A 16,212-nucleotide genomic window follows, 5' to 3' on the forward strand; every position below is an offset into this window, starting at 1 on the left:
TAAACGTTGAACTCAGGGCCAACAGCACTATACCTCATGGCATATGAACTCACCTGACAAACATATTTTCTCTCTGAGACACATCGCAGCCTTGTTGCACTGAGGAACACCGGCCAGACCTCAGCACTGTGCTCGGGGGCCATTTTTAAACAGTGCGATCGCCGACAATAATGCAAACAGCGTTGCCCTAAACGAGACCTTGAAAAAGAGACTCCTGTATGGTATGAGAGCTGGAGCTCATTTGCCGGTGGACTTGAGCTGGTGACATGCGTGTCGGGCAACTCCGTTTTTTCTGGCCACTGTGTGTGTGTGTGTGTGTGCATGCATGCGTGTGTGCACGCTCACAAGTATTGCTACCGGTGAAAAATGAAAGTGCCACAAGTATTGATTTTGGGGTTGCAAACAGATTTTACTGAGTAGGCAAATTCACAAATACGGAATCTGCAAATACGTGAATCGATTCTGGGCGTGAGTATGTGTGTGTCCGTCAGAACTACATTGATGGTAAACCTAACTCCGTCTAGTTCGAGTGATACAGGGGGACGTTTCTTGGCTACGAGGCATGACTGTACTCAGTGGCTCCAAAATAGCACTCAGACTGATTTCCGATCACGCAGCTCTGCTTTCTTCTGGGTTGGCCTCTCCCTCATGTGCTGTGAACTCAGAAGCTCAGGGCCCAGCCTCCCATGGTTCACAGAGATCGTTCTCCACAAGACTGACGGTTCCACGGGGGATGGAGAGTGGACTTCTCTCCCTCCTCTTCTTGATGTCAAATCAGTGCACGGCACTCTAATGGGGCTGACCTCAACCCTGCTTGTGTCCTATTCACTGATCTCCCATGGGCCACAGAAAGCCACGTGCTAAGTCCAGAGCGAGTGTGGAAGGAACCACACCAGGTGGGAGGCGTGTCCGTTGAAGGACATCAATTGAACAGTCTCCCCTGCTTGACCCAGGACAAACTGGACCGTGACCTGCGTTCCGCATTTTTCTTTGCCGTTGGCTTCATGTACTTTTGAGAGCTCTTGTAAGTCCCTGGAAATCTCGATGTTGACAGGGTAAGTCTGTGTCTGCCGGTAACGCACTAAAATGCTTCGCCTCCCGGAGCGAGTAGCTTTGCAAAGAAGAGAAACTAGACCAGCTTCAGATGTAGTTTTAATGTCCTGTCTCTCCAGAAAGTCTTCGAGTCGGAGGATGGACGGTGGCTTATCGGATGTAACTCGAAGGTATTGTTGTGTGCCTGTGTGTGCGTTTGTGCGTGTGTGTGGTGTGTATAAAAATGGACTCTCACCTCTGGGGTTTGGATCCTGCCTCTGCTGGACACTTTGGGCCAGTACCTAAACTCGCCTTTGCTTCGGCTTCTTGGTATAAAATGGGGCTAAAGGTTGAGTTGAGGATTAATTTAGATACAGCTGTGCTGAGCACCAACATGTGTGGAGAACTTGGCACTGAAACAGAATCAATGCTCTCTATTTATTTAGGGGTCCAACGAAGGGGGATGGGGAGGAGGAAGGCGATGGTAGGTGGGTATTTAGAATTGAGCTGTACTTGACTCCCAGCCCTGTGCCTTTCTGGCTCCAATTCGGTCTAGGGCGAAAGTTAGTTAACCCTTATCAATCTCAGTTTTTCTACTTGTGAGATGAGCTCAATGGTGTCTATGCAAGCATTATATGAGGCAGAGTATGGAAGTCACTGAGTGCGGCCGCTGGTACCCGGTAGATGATAAATACCATCACGGCTGTTATTATCAGCCTTTTCACCCCGAAGGCGTGGCAAAGCTAACTTGCTGCACTTTATTTAGTGCTAGCCACGTTCCAGACACTGTTCTAAGCACTTGAAAGTATCAGCTCATGGAGTCTTTTAACGCCCCTCTGAGGGAGGTACTGTTATCACTGTTACTCTCACCTCTGGTTTTCGTATGAGGAAACTGAGGCACAGGGAGGTTAAGTGACTAGCCCAACATACAGATAGAAAGAGGCAGAGCTGAACCCTGTTGGCTGGGCCCCTCTCTGCATTCTTTTGCCTCCAGTGATGAGGGTCTAATGCCCGCCTGCCTGGGGGATTGTGAGGGCGAAGGCCTTTGTAAATTACGGAGGGCTCCGTCCGTACTCGGTGTTCTGATGGCTGTTTCCATGGGGACACGGGAGAGGGACAGGAACTTTGCGGTTCATTCATATTCTCCAGCCAACACCGACCGAGATTTCCTTTTTCTGTTACTTTCTCCCACCTGGCGCCACGAAGGTCTGGGCGGGGCAGGGGCTGGAGGGAGGCAGGTCTTGAAGATCTATTATTCATGGCAACTAAAAGGAGCTTTTTGTTCTGTCTGAAGTGGCCTCAGATTTCTTAGGATCCACGCCCCGGGGAAGTGGCTGTAGCCAGATGGTGCAAGGCAAGAGGTATCCTTCCTGGCCAGAGACTCTAACTCGTGTTATTTTTTGGGGTGTTGAAGGTTCTGGAAGAACACCTGAGTAGCACCTGTACCCGCCCTGGGCTAGGTAACCTTTATTACTCTGTTTTCCACTCCCACCTCTCACCAGCCCAATGAAGTGGGTGCTGTTACAGCCCCATTTTCCAGATGAGCCAGCTGAGACTCCAAGAAGTTAAATAGTTTGCCCAGAGTTTGGGCAGACTATTTGCCCAAATAGTTTGCTAGGGTGACGATGGGACTCCAAAGCCCAAGCCCTTGATGGAAAATTCTATCATGAAATTTGTACCATGGGTGAAAATGAGACGGACGTGTGTGTGTGTGTGTGTGTGTGTGTTGTGCTGAGGCAAGAAAACAAGTTAGAGCCCTTCCTGGGGCCTTGATTGCCTCTGCTTCACAAGGAGGAAGTGAAAATATGCATTTTCCCAGGGCAGGGAGCGTCTGAGGCCCGAGGACTTAATCTTGCTGTCTGAAGGGACTGGTTCTGCCTGCTTGGTAGGCGAGTCCGGGGGTGTCAGTTAAGCATCTGACTTGAGCTCAGGTCATGATCTCACGGTCCGTGGGTTCAAGCCCCGCGTCGGGCTCCATGCTGACAGCTCAGAGCCTGGAGCCTGCTTCAGATTCTGTGTTTCCCTCTCTCTCTGCTCCTCCCCCACTCGTGTTCTCTCTCTCTCTCTGTCTCTCTGTCTCTCTCTCTCAAGAAGGAATAAACATTAAAAGAGAGTCAGGCCAAGCTAGAGAGTTAGCGTAAGGAGTTTTGCCCGCACATGACCGGGGAGAGTCTGTGAGCTTGAGCTGTTCTTTCCCAAATGCAGAAAGGAGAGGCCATTTCAGAAAAGCACCTCACCATCTTTACAGCAGCCCCAACAGGCAGTTTTGCTGTTTGTGTGGATGATGTCTGGTGTGACCGCTCATCACCTCTCAAAGCAGCACATCCTCCTTTTGGTACCTCTGACGGTTAGAAAGCCATTCTTTACCTAAGCCAGTCTCCCAGCCGCTAGGCGGCCACGTTCTAGGAGGTGTTGTCCAGAGTCGTGGTCAAGGGTGTTGGCATTAAAGGGAGACAACCCGGGGTTCATAAGCTGGCTGGCTCCACCACTCCTGGCTGGTGACCTTGGGCAATTAACGCACCCCTCTGAGCCCCAGGCACAGGAGTAACGTCAGGGCCTGCCTCACAGGATGGTATTGAAGACGGAAGGAGGTGGTACTTGGAAATTGCCCATCAGAAGGCTGGTGCTGTTCGTTTCTGTGCCAACCTACCTTTGCTAAGGACAGACCCTCAGGGCAGGATGGTGAGCTGGTCAAATGCACAGGCTCCGGAGCCACACTGCAGGGATTCCAAATGTGTCCCCGTCATCTCCTAGCTGTGTGATCTGGAAGAGGTCACCTGACCTCTCTGTGCTCCAGGTGCCTCCCCCATGAAAGGGGAATGATCATCGTTCACTGGGTCGCCGTGAAGATTAGGTGAGCTAAGTTCCCTGAACAGTGCCTGGCGAGCAGCAGAAGCTGGTTGCACACCCAGTTTAAGGACCGAGGTGAGTTTAACGAAGAGATATTTAGAGTCACATGAACACTCCAGCAGGCCCATCTCTCGGCCTGGGGGGGGCAGGAAGGGAACAGCTGTGGATCCAGAAGAGAAAGGGTTGTACGGAGGGGTCCTCCTGACAGGAGCCAGGACCCCCAACAGCCAACCCAGGGTGACCAGCAGGGGATAAATGCCCCAGCCTCTCTCTTCCCTCCCTCCAGCCTTCTGCTGGTGCCTCCCATTAGACAAACCTGATGAGGAGCTGGAGGGCAAGGGGGCCACTGATGTCACCCACACAGGTCATTCTCCCAGGGCACAGAGCCGGGTGGAGGGTGACTGCATCTGTAAGGGTGAAGAGAAAATACCCAGCAAAGCTATTTTTATTATTGAGTTAGACCATACAATACTGCCACTATGCAACCATGTTTGCCATATAAAAACAGCAAATTAATATGCTTAGCCAAATGTTCTGTTATTTGCATCAGTAGTCAATGAAGCAGGGTAGTTAGAAGGCTCATTTATACAAGACCCTGGTCTGCATCCCTGGATATTACACCTGCTGCCAGTGTGACCTTGACAAAGTGGGGCCTCTGTCTCCTCGTCTGTAAAATGGGAATGCCATGTCTCTCGTCTATGAGTTGCAAAAATGCTCTTCAGGTTTGAGGATGAGGCCTGCTGCCATCTTTTTAATGGATAAATGCTCCTCTCTGCTCTCTTTTGTACCCGAGGTAGAGGCGGGGTCAGGATGGCACTTGTGGTCTCTGGCGTGATGAGATTTAGGGCTGCAGATAAATCAGTTCTAGCTGGGTTTTAATCAGAATGAGTTTCATTGCAATTTAGGCCTGAGTGGCAGCCAGGGCCCATTAAGCTAAATGACCCGTTTTAATACGCAGACCTAGCTCGTCGCATCTTCCTGTTGGGGGCCCCCTGTGTCTGGGCATGCATGTGCAAACGCAGAAATCTGTCCCGAACCTTTCCTCTTTCCCTCGCACACCACAGCCTAGCTGGAGCAGAGATAAGCTTGGTTAACAACACAGCAAAGGCCAAGTTTCCACTTTATCAAAGAATCGGGTAATTGGCTGAGCTGTGCAGGGAGCCCTGGAGAGTCTTCCGTAACAGTGTCTGCTCTTTGTGTAGTGTGCAGTGTTTGGGATGGTAGACTCAGGGTGCAGAGAGATTCATACCTCAGGGAAGGAAGGAAAGGTTTGGGGTACCCCTGCCCAGCAGGAGACATTCTCCCCCAGGAAGATCAACTCTGGATGATCCTTCCTGCCTTTCGTGTGTGAATGCACACCCTGCTGTGATTTACTGGCTGCGTGTCCTTGGGCAAAGAACTTGACCTCTCTGGGCTTCAGTTTCCTGATCTGTAAAGCTGGGCAATAGATCATGTGTCCTAGGATTGTTGTGGAGCTGAAACGAGGGGTTGCATGGGAAATACTCTGTGCAGTTCCTGGCCGGTAGGACGCACAGACAGGGCGGACTAGGCTGTTGTTGCAGTAACAAACAATCCCCAAGGTTTCACTGGCTGAAGCAACAGAGATTTCTTTCTCACTCATGGTTTCTGGGAATGGTGGGTTGATAGGTGTCTGCTCTGCCTTTGACCTGCCCCAGGGACCCAGGCTGAGGGGGTTGCATCATCCATCCGCGATTGTGAAGACAGGAAAAGGGGAATGTGGTGATGGATGCGCCGGCTTCAGTTTCCATCTGGGGATGTTTATTGGCCCGAACGGATCATGTGGCCTCTCCCGGCTTCCCAGGGAGAGGGAAGGACCATCCTATCACACGGTGGAAAACCAGAAACGCAGTCATTGCACTGACGACAACCATTGCACTCAACAACCGACCCTTGCTTTAGTATAGTTACACTGTTACCATCCCCTGATAGCATCACATGTACTGTGGTTATTTCTAGTACTCATCATTAGCATGCTCCCTGTACTTACTCTGGCTTATTCTGGCTTCAAAAAGCCTGAGATAGTTCCTTCTAGTGCCAAAGCTGGGCTCCCATCTCTTTAGGAAAATGTAACTGAGATAATTGTTGTTAATAATAACATAAATTCATGATAGCTCCCACTTGACGGGCGGGTGTTTCGTGCCAGGTCCTGAACCAGGAACTTCCCATGCATCGTCTCATTTAAGCCTCATGATAATTATGATCTGAGATCTAATGCTACCGATGAGGAACCTCCCTGAAGTTCAGGGATGGGGATATGCTTCTCAGGCTGATAGATGGCTGGATGGGCTTGGCCCCCAAGCCCGTACCCTAAATCACCCTGCTGAACTGTCTGCTAAGAGCATGTGGTCTTAGCCTCTGGAAATATATATTTTTTAATTTTTAAATGTTTATTTTTGAGAGACAGAGAGAGACAGAGTGCAAGCGGGAGAGGGGCAGAGAGAGAGAGGGAGACACAGAATCCGAGGCAGGCTCCAGGCTCTGAGCGGTCAGCACAGAGCCCGACGCGGGGCTCGAACCCACAGACCGTGAGATCATGACTTGAGCCGAAGTTGGATGCTTAACCGATTGAGCCACCGAGGCGCCCCTGCATCCTTCAATGCAAGCAGGGTTGTCTGGATGGACATTGCTTTGGGTGACAGGGGTGAATCACGGCCCCATCCTCTCTTTTCAGTCCTGTTTCCCCCCCCCTCCCCCCTGCCCTCCCATCACCCAAGGCTCCATTCCCATGAATTCCTCATTCGCCAAACATTCCATGTCTGTTGAAGCTTCTGAGTCTTTGCTCACCCGCATCCCCATCCTTGCCTCTGCCTTTTAAGTCTTGCACCCCCTGCTCATCCTTCAAGGCCCAGCCCAAAGGTCCCCCACTCCAGGAAGACCCTCATCACCCCAGCCCCCAGGCAGAACAAATACCAGAGCCTGCCTGTTCCCATGGCATTTCTTTAGCACATTAACAGAGCTGAACATTTTCTAGACACACACAGACACAGCCTTTTCAGAGGAGGGAAGAGATTAGTCTTTGTTTTTAATTAATGCCAGCTCTCTCATCCTGGCTTTTAATACTGCCACCTCATTTGTCTTATTAAGTACTTAGTTTTGCTTTTAATTAGTGCTGTTTGTTGTCACTGAATTTTAATTGTCAGTGCAGGGTCTCAGCAGGCCTTGGTGAGGGTGCTTTACAAACGTTTCCTGTCCTCCTGCAAGGCCTGAGCTCGGGTGGCAGTGCTTCCGAAGCGGGGAGGGGGGGTGCTCCAGGGGGTTGTTGAAGGCTGGTGTATTTCTCTCCAGGCCTTGGCCAATTCAGGCTGCCTTTGAGGTCCCCTTTTGCTCCAAGGTGGCTGGTCTGTGAAGACACATACTGCTCAGGAGGGTTGTAGTGGCAAAAATTCAATTCAAATTGACTTGAGAAATGAAAAAAGGAGAAACATATTGGCTCATGGTGGCTAAAAAGGCCAGGAGGATACATTCAGGCGTGGCTGGTTCCAGCATTCCAGTGCATAATCAGGAATCAACCTCTTTCCATCTCTCAGCTCTACTTTATGCTTTGGCAGGCCTTTCCCACGTGGTGGCAAAAGTGACCAGTGGCAGCTCCAAGCTTCTCTTCCACCAGCTGAGCAATCCCAATGGAAAGAGAATGCTTCTTTCCATATGGTTCCAGCAAAAGTTTAAGGGCAGGTCTTCATTGGTCCAGACTGGGTCATGTGCCTATCCCTGGACCAATCACTGTAGCCCGTGGGGTGTAATACGCTGATTGGCCAGGCAAGGGAAATTGGCCCACTTCTAGGGACCAGAATGGATGAGCTCCTCTTAAGCGACACAGATTGATCGTGAAAGAGGGAGGGTTTCCCAAGGGAAAATTACCGTTTCCCCCCACCAAAGAGAGAGAAATGCCAAACAGGCAAAAATAAGACGTCTCGATCCCAGATATCCACTGCAGTGTCTCACTCAAGCCTAAACAAACGTCTGGAATTTACGTCTTTGTTCCGCTCCCCAGCCGTACCCTCAGATAACATTAGCAGTGACCTCCTTGCCTCATACTTGAAAAGGAGTTTGGATTACGAGGTCCCTGCACATGTGTTCACTCATGAGCCCTCCCCAACAACACTGCAAGGCAAACATGACAAAGGTGGGCATTTTTATGTCTTCATTTTACAGATGCAAAAACTGAGGCCCAGAATGACTAAACAGAAAGTAAAACGAACAGGGGTGGTAAGGTTGGATTCCCAGACTCCGGGTCCAAGGCCGGCTGTTGCACCATAACGATAGGCTGCTCTATCTATCGGTCAGCTTTTGGTGCATAACCAAGCCCCCCACAGTTGAGTGCCTTAGAACAACAACCATTCATTTATCTCACGATTGTTTAGGTCAGCGATTGGGTTGAGTTCAGCTGGGTGGTTCCTCTGGTCTAGGCCAGACTTGGATGACCTTGTCTGGGCTGGCTCACATCTGTGGCCAGCGTGCAGGTCGGGCTGGGAGTGGCTGCTTTATGACGGGGCGGCTGCAGCAGCGAGGATGACCGGGACCCTCACAACGGTGAGGGATAGACTCTCTGCCTGCCTTAAAACTCTCTAACAGGGGGACTGTCCCGTGGGCCTCTTCGAAGGCTCATGACAGGAATCATCCGTTATTGCTGTGTGGCTGTGGGAGAAGCATGCGGAGGTGATGGTGAGTTTCGTTTGTTTCAAGGCCAGGAGCACAAACGTGCCTGCGTCTCGAGTGTTACTCTGGCCCGTCTCTGTCCTTGTTTTAGGCACCAGCAGGCTCTGCAGGGAAGGAGCCAAGCAAGGCCTTACCATTCCAGGCCTGTGGCCAGGTTCTGGGGAGCCTGGGGATGTCCCAGCTGGCTTCGGGAGCAAAGAGAAGCCGACAGCAGCCTGTAGGCGCTGGATGTAGCTGGCCGCATGAGGGACGCTGTAGCTCTGAGACACGGGGCTGGCGTGGCAAGGTGGGTGGGCAAGTGGAGCGGCGCCTGGCTCGATCAAGTGTGGTTGATGGCATCTTTCCCCTTGCTGGCCCATGTCCTTGCCTCGGCGGGGATGTGTCGGAACCCTAAGACCCTGGCAGATAGTCCACGCTGGATGCGTGGTTGGGGCAGAGTAGAAATATTCAGCTCATTTCTCAAGAGCTTTTCTTTGCCTTCCCCATCATTCAGAGTGGAAGCCCAAATGGTCCTCATGATCTGACGTGCCCCCCTCCCTGCCCCCACTACTGCTCCGACCTCTGCTCCCACCTATCTTCCTCTTGCTCACTCCACTCCAGCCACTATGCGCTCCTTGTCATTTCTCCACATTACCAGCATATGCCCACCCCAGGGCCTTTGCACTTGCTCTCCCCTCTGTTTGGAATGCTCTGCCTCCAATATTCACATGGCTCAGTCCATTACCCTCTTCAAGTCTTTGCTCAAATAACATATCTCACTGAAGCCTCCTCTGACTACTTATTAAAACTCACACTTCCCTCTCAATCACCAATCCCCCTTCTTGGTCTTGTTTTTCTAAAGTGCTCATCACTAGCTGATGCCTTTTACATTTGAATTACTGCTTGGTTATCCTCTGGATTCCCCACTAAAAGTTAAGCTCCATGGGGGCAGTGATTTTCCTCTTTTTTGTCTGTTTGCTTTGATGTTGTATCCCCGGTGCCTAGAACAGTATCTGGCACACAGTAATAGATGTTCTATAAGTATTTTTTTGATCCTTCCTATTTCTTAACAGAAGCCGGCAATCTGTATTTTTAATTAAATCCCATGCTTTTAGAATATTGGCTTGATTTAACTTTTTCGAAAACACTGCATGGGCCAAACAAAACATATTTTCAGCCTGGACCCTGTTCCTGGAACCTCCCATTCACCCCCCCCCCCAGTCTTCCCCCCCCCCCCATTTAAGGCCCTTGGTGTAAGTTGCATTTCCCATACCATCACATAGTCTGCGTGGTTTTTCTAGATTTCTAACTAAGCAGTGATAGGCCTGACTCAGGGAAAGAAGGGCAAGACAGGAAAAGACAGAGAGAGAACTGGTGGGGGCTGTCCAAGCTGGTGGCTGCGGGGTCTGCTGTGAAGCATCTGGCTTAATTCCAAGACTGTGGGGCTGGGGGGCTGACCGTGGCATTGAATTCCCCGCACACAGCTGTAGCTCACGTCAGTTCCCTGCTGTGCCCTGAAGGGCCTGTACAGCTCCCCTGCCAGCCCGGCCCAGCCCGAGGAGTCATGCGTAGACACTTGTGGCTAAATGGGCTTTAAGAGTTCCTTTCTCAGCTCATCGGAAACCGACAGAAGACCTGGAGATTTGGTGGTTTGAGGCACAGCTCCTGAGCAAACGGTGCTGACGGGAGCCAAGGAGAAGTAGGCAGAAACAAAATGCAAAGGGGAGAGAGGCAAGGTTCTGGAATCTGGCCTCTCTGGGCTTGGGACAGAGTCTTGTGGTAGTTTCAGAAGCAAGGCGGCATACGGGTTAGTACCAAGCCGTGCGGGTGGGCAGATCTGGAACAGGCCTGGCTCTGCCGCTTACATGCAGGTTTATGGAGTGCCTACTGCACTCACTGAGCTTAGGTGAGGATTTATTTATTGAGCACCTACTGTATATCATGTTCAGGACCGGCTGCAGAGCGAAAATGCAGGGCCCCCTGATCAACTATTGTTAAGAATCTCAAGATAGTGACAGCAGAGCATTAAGGCAAATTCTGGACCCTTCTAGGCCTGGAGCTCTGGGCAGCTGCCTAGGTTGTGGGCCCGTGAAGCTGGCCCTGCATGCATTGGACGTACAATTATCGAACAAATTTGGACCCAGGCCCTGCTCTCATGGATCTTACAGAATAGGTGAAGAGACACACAGTAGATAAAAAAAAAATGATAATTGCAAATCATTATAAGTATTATAAACAAAACAGTGACAGCAAGCAATGGGGTGAAAGGAGGTAACTTAGTGTAGTCAAGGAATGCTTCCTGAAGGAGGTGACACTTGAGCAGAGACCAGGGGAGCCTGAGAAGGAATTAGCCACATGAGAGGAAGAGGAAGGTGTTATAAAGGCAGAGAGAACAGCAGAGGCAAAGGCCTGGTAGCTGGAAAAGCCAGCACGAGCAGAGGGTGGTCAGAGATACGGGGAGGGTAGCAGGGAGAGGGTCATGACATTCCTTTGAAGTTACAGGGGAGGTCTTAACTCTTATGATGGACAGCCATTGGAGCACTTTATTATTTTAAAATTACATTAAAAAAATAAATGCTCAGGGGCGCCTGGGTGACTCAGTCAGTTAAGCGTCCGACTTTGGCTCAGGTCATGATCTCCCGGTTCATGGGTTCAAGCCCTGCATCGGGCTCTTCTCTAGCAGCTCGGAGACTGGAGCCTGCTTCGGATTCTGTGTTTCCCTCTCTCTCTGCCCCTTCCCTGCTTGTACGCTAGCTCTCTCTCTTTCTCTCTCTCAAAAATAAAAAAATAAACATGAAAAAATAAATGTTCATTTGTTTTTCCATAGCTAACATATCCACACGGTTGCAAATACGAAGGGGCATGTTGTGAAAATTCTCCTTCCCAGCTCAGCTTCAGCGACCGTCCCCCTCCCCGGAGGCAAGCAATGTTGTGCTAGTTTCCTGCTAGTTCTTTACAGAGACACATGTATCTTACGCATGGATAACCACAAGTCACACGTGTGCACGTATCCTGCTTTGCCTTATGCACACAAATGGTGCTCTTTGAGAACATCATCCTACGTCCTGGTCTTTACGACTAGGCAGTTTATCTCAGTGATGCATCCACGTCCATCATAAATAATCTCCTTATTCTTTCCCGCTGTGCAGTATTCCACTATCCAGGGGCACACCACGGGCTAGCCAGCGCTAAGTGCCGGGCGTTTAGATTGCTTTGTTGAAACACTTTAAGCAGGACCTTGGGAAGCCCGCTTAAATGCGTCGTGACTCAGTTGCTCCTCTGTAAAATGGGATAAGAAGAACATCTCTCTTGAAGGCTATTGTGAGGGCCGAGCAAGATAAAACTTGAAAGGCACTTAGCACGTGTTAAGCCCTTGATATGTGAACAGCTGTTGTTGTTGTTGCTTTTATTATTGAAAGCAGACTGTTCCTTGGAGTTTGCACCAGGACTGGGGAGTGGGGGGGGGGGGGGGGGGAATCACCTGTGCCCAGGAAAAAGACTTGGAGCCTCTGGCTTCTGGGGAGGCAATTATTTTCTGCTTTCTGAACTTGCAGCTGCAGGACTGGATCTAAGCCATGACTTTGGCCTTGACCGAGCGAGCCAAAGTGTGTGATCTCTCAGCATCTCTAGGTAGGGGGCTGGTGGGGGAGGGTCTCAGCTTGTTTCTGGGGCTGAAAGGTGGGCATACAGCCAGGAGCTGTCAGGATCCAATAATCTAAAGCCCAGGGAGGAATGTTCTGTAGGTGTGAACCGAGTAGTGATTAGCACATGGGTTTTGGAGAGAGTTCAAACCCTGAGTCTGCTTGTTGGTAGCTGTGTGATTTTAAACAGGTGGCTTAACCACTCTGAACCTCAGTTTCTTACCTGTAAAATGTCACTTACCTGACAGTAGGATTGTAAGGATTAAAGCAAATGACGAAGGTATGGAATTTTGCACATAGTAGGTGCTCAAGAAATGTTGGTCATCGTTGTTACATAAGCTATAGTCTAGGGGAAGTAGGAAGGGGGGATTATCTTTCTGCAAGTGCTCACTGTGTGTCAGGGACTGTTGTAGATGCTGAAATTCATCAGCTCGGTGACGCTGAGGTTCTGCGGGTCCTAGGGCAGAATCCTATGTAATTTATCTGACACAGGCATCTCTGTTTTTGCTCCTGGCGCCAATGGTTGGTTTCCCTCTGGGGCTTCTCCCTGGAGCTGCAGGCCTCCTGTCCACTGTGGTGATGGTTTCTCTGTAGTGTGCAGTAGGAGAGGCAGGGGTCATTGAAAACGTCAGAGGCTTTCTCCATTTCTGTTAACTCGCCCTCAAACCTGACATCGTGGCTGGACTTCCTGGGGCATCATCTGCAGGCAGGTAGGAGAGAGTCTTAGGCTCGCCTTTTATCAGGTTAGAAGATGGCTAAGTAACATGATGAGCTTGGGGATGGGAACCCCGATTTCCTAAAATTCTACTCCCGCGTGAGGTCAAGTACTCTAGAAGCAGAACCCGCGATGGGATTTTCTGGTACCAGTGATGACTCTGGGAAGCAGTGAGGGATGTCAGGCGAGGACGGGGCTTCAGCTGGAGTCTGGCCTCAGCCTGATCCCATGGGGAGCTCTGGAGCATGCTGGCACACGCTTGTCCTGCCTTGAGACAAAAAGTCTGTGCTTTTACATTGCCCCCTGCCCGTTATTCATTGGCTTTGGGCTGCACTCGGGGTGTCTCTGGGCAAGGCAGCTGCTTTTGTTGGCTGAGGGCAGTTCTCTGGAAAACGGTGCTGCCATGAGCCCTTAGCTGCTAACACTCCCAGAGGCTGGGGGTGGACGCCCCTCCTGTCAAGGACATCGGCAATGCGTGCTGTGCCCCCTCCCCTCCACCTGCATCTGTCCTCCCATCCCCCCAGCCACGGTCTGCCTGTGGACATGTGACCTCCTTTCTCTGGATGGCAAAGCTGAAATAACCAGTAGGGTCCAGGGTAGCTTCTGGCCTGGAGGACTGAGCTGGGTGCTTTCCATGAATGATCTTGGACTTTGCAGGCAGACTTTTAACAGGAAATGAGCTCCTAGTATGCATGACTGAATGCAGGAGAGGATGGGCCGCCAGGTTCCGCCTGGAGAGCAACAGCATTTGGAGATTAGAGTTCGTGGGCGGAGACTGTGTAACCCCTGTCCCAGCCCTCCCTGCTTCCTGGGGTCCCCCGAGGGCAGCACCACATCTCTGCTGCAAAGCAGGAGGCAAGGCATTCGAATGAATGTTTGGAGTCCCCGTCCGGGAGCAGCCGAGGAAGCCCAAAACCTGGGCCCGAGCAGGGGCCAGGGGTCCCGGGGGCCCAGGATGGCCTCGCTCAGCAACTGACAACAGATAATAACGAGACAAGTTTCTTTTCAGCAGATTCCCTTTGCACCAGGAGATGTCCCTTCTTTCTTCCTGCTTTCCAAGTAGAAACAGTGAAATGGTCATATTAATCTGAGAAGATTATGTCGATCACAGGGGAGCAGACGAAATGGCTTTTCTGTAAGAGGCTTGCCTCCCATGTGTCCAGCCCTCGGCCCCCCTCTGGCTTCACTCACTCAAAGATTTAATAACTCCAGGGGCTGCAGGATAGGAGAGAGAGTGCTCTCCCTGTTCATCTCCCGACTTCCCAGCATCCCAGAAAACGAGGCCGTGTGGTGCCAAGACCTTCAGGGAAATCGGGACCCATGGGACACAGTGACCCACGTTCCGAAGTTTTTGTTTTTTAATTAATTAAGTGTAATCTCCGTGGCCTCTCCCGCTTTGCCCTTTGGCCAGACCTGCGGGAGAGGGGCGGGGAGCCTCACAGAGGACATAAGCCTGGCTCAGTTCAGCTGGACTGCCTTAGTGTTGAAGGAGACTCACGCATGCATTCAACAAATGTTTATTAAATGCCTTCTATGCGCCAGGCGCTCTGTGAAGTGTTGGAGATTAAGAGAGAACAGAACAGAGTAAGTCCTGCAAGGGGCTTACGTTTTAAACATAAGAGAGGCAAACTCTAAGCAAATAAAGAAATAAGACATCCGATAAATTTGGGAAGGGATATGAGCTGTGAAGAAAAGGAAATCAGAGTAAAGGAAGCCAGAGTGGAGGACATGGGGGAGGAGCTGTTTTAAATGGAGCAGTCAGGGAAGGCCCTTTGGGGGGATGACATTTGGGAACACACCTAAAGAAACGGCAGTGAGCCTGGCATATGGGCCTGGAGTTCTGGGCAGAGGGGAGAGCAAGGAAGTGAGGGTTGGAAGAAGGGCAGAGAGGCCTGGGGGAGAGGGCGCGGGGGGCTGCGTAGGGAGCAAGAGGAGAGTGGGGGGTAGAGTTAGAGAAGGAGGTCACAAGGAGCCAAGGTCATGCCAAGGAGTTTAGATTTTATTCTGGGAGCAATAGGGAGCCATTGAAGACTTCTGAGCAAAAGAGTGACATGGGCTGACTTACTGTATTTGAGGTAGGGAGGGAAGGGACATAAAATGCAGACACGGCTTTTGCAGGTGTATGTACCTGTTTAATGACCACCCAGATCAAGATACAGAACATTTTCATCCTACAGAGGCCCCTCCCCAGCTGCCCCTCCCCAGCTGCCCCTCCCCAGCCCCAAAGTTAGCAATGGATTTGCTCTGATTTCTACAATCATCAAATAACTTTGTCTCTTCTTAACTTCCATAAAACCCACCGTCATATAGCATGTTCTCTTTTGCTGCTGGCCTCCTTCATAAACTATAGTGTCTGTGAGATGTGTCCCTATCGCTACATACATCAGGAGTTTGTCTTTTATTGCAGACCAGCATCCCACTGCGTGGACAGACCACACGGATCTATCTACTCTCCTGTTGATGGGCATTTGGATTGTTTCTAGGTTTTAGCTGTTGTGAATCAAGAAGCTGTGAACGTTCTTGTACATGCTTAGAACGTGAGCATTTTCTCCTTGGGTGTATACCTAAGAGTCGCACCTGTGAACTGTAGGGGAGATGAACGTCCATAGCTTTAATGGGCCTGCCAGCTTCCCAAAGTGATGGTCCCACCCTCCCCCCACTTCACTGAGATACAATTCACATATCATAACAATTCACCCTTTACAATGAATTTTAGGACATTCTCATTGCCCCCCCCCCCAAGAAGCCCCGTGCCCCAAAGCCATCACCTCCTAGTCCCCCCCACCCTCCCCAGCCCCTGGCAACCAAAATCTATTTTCCACCTCTGTAGGTTTGCATATTTCTTACAAATGGAATCACACAATGTGGCCTTTTGTGTCTGGCGTCTTTCACTCAGCACCCTGTTTTCAAGGTTCATCCGCGTGGCGCATGTCAGAACCTCTTTCCTTTTTACGGCTACATAACCTTCCATCGCCTAGACCACACCACATCTTGTTTGTAGGCTCATCAGTTGGTGAATACGGAGTCATTCCCACTCTTTGGCTGTTACGAATGATGCTGCTACGAGCATCCGCGTACACGTTTTTGGGTGAACATATGTTTTCGTTTCCCCTGGGCGGGTCGATACTTAGGTGTGGAATTGCTGGATCCCACAGTATCTCTGGGTTTCGCCGTGGAGTGCTGTTTTTACAAGCTGTGAGTTGTGTTTGTAAAGATCTCCCTGGCCACTGTGTGGAGCGTGGACTGAAGAAAGCCAAGGGTATGGAAGCAGGGGGGCTGTGGAAGAGGCCACCACAGTAAGCCGGGCGGAGATAGCGG

General features: G+C 50.7%; 1 protein-coding gene across 1 annotated transcript in view; it reads left to right on the forward strand.

The window, feature by feature from the left end:
* The window catches only part of RPH3A (rabphilin 3A), a 102,437-nt gene that overhangs the window by 18,833 nt on the left and 67,392 nt on the right, over window positions 1–16,212 (forward strand). The gene's annotated exons all lie outside the window — the stretch shown is intronic.

The sequence above is a fragment of the Acinonyx jubatus genome, chromosome D3 (assembly GCF_027475565.1).
Source record: "Acinonyx jubatus isolate Ajub_Pintada_27869175 chromosome D3, VMU_Ajub_asm_v1.0, whole genome shotgun sequence".
NCBI lineage: Eukaryota > Metazoa > Chordata > Mammalia > Carnivora > Felidae > Acinonyx > Acinonyx jubatus.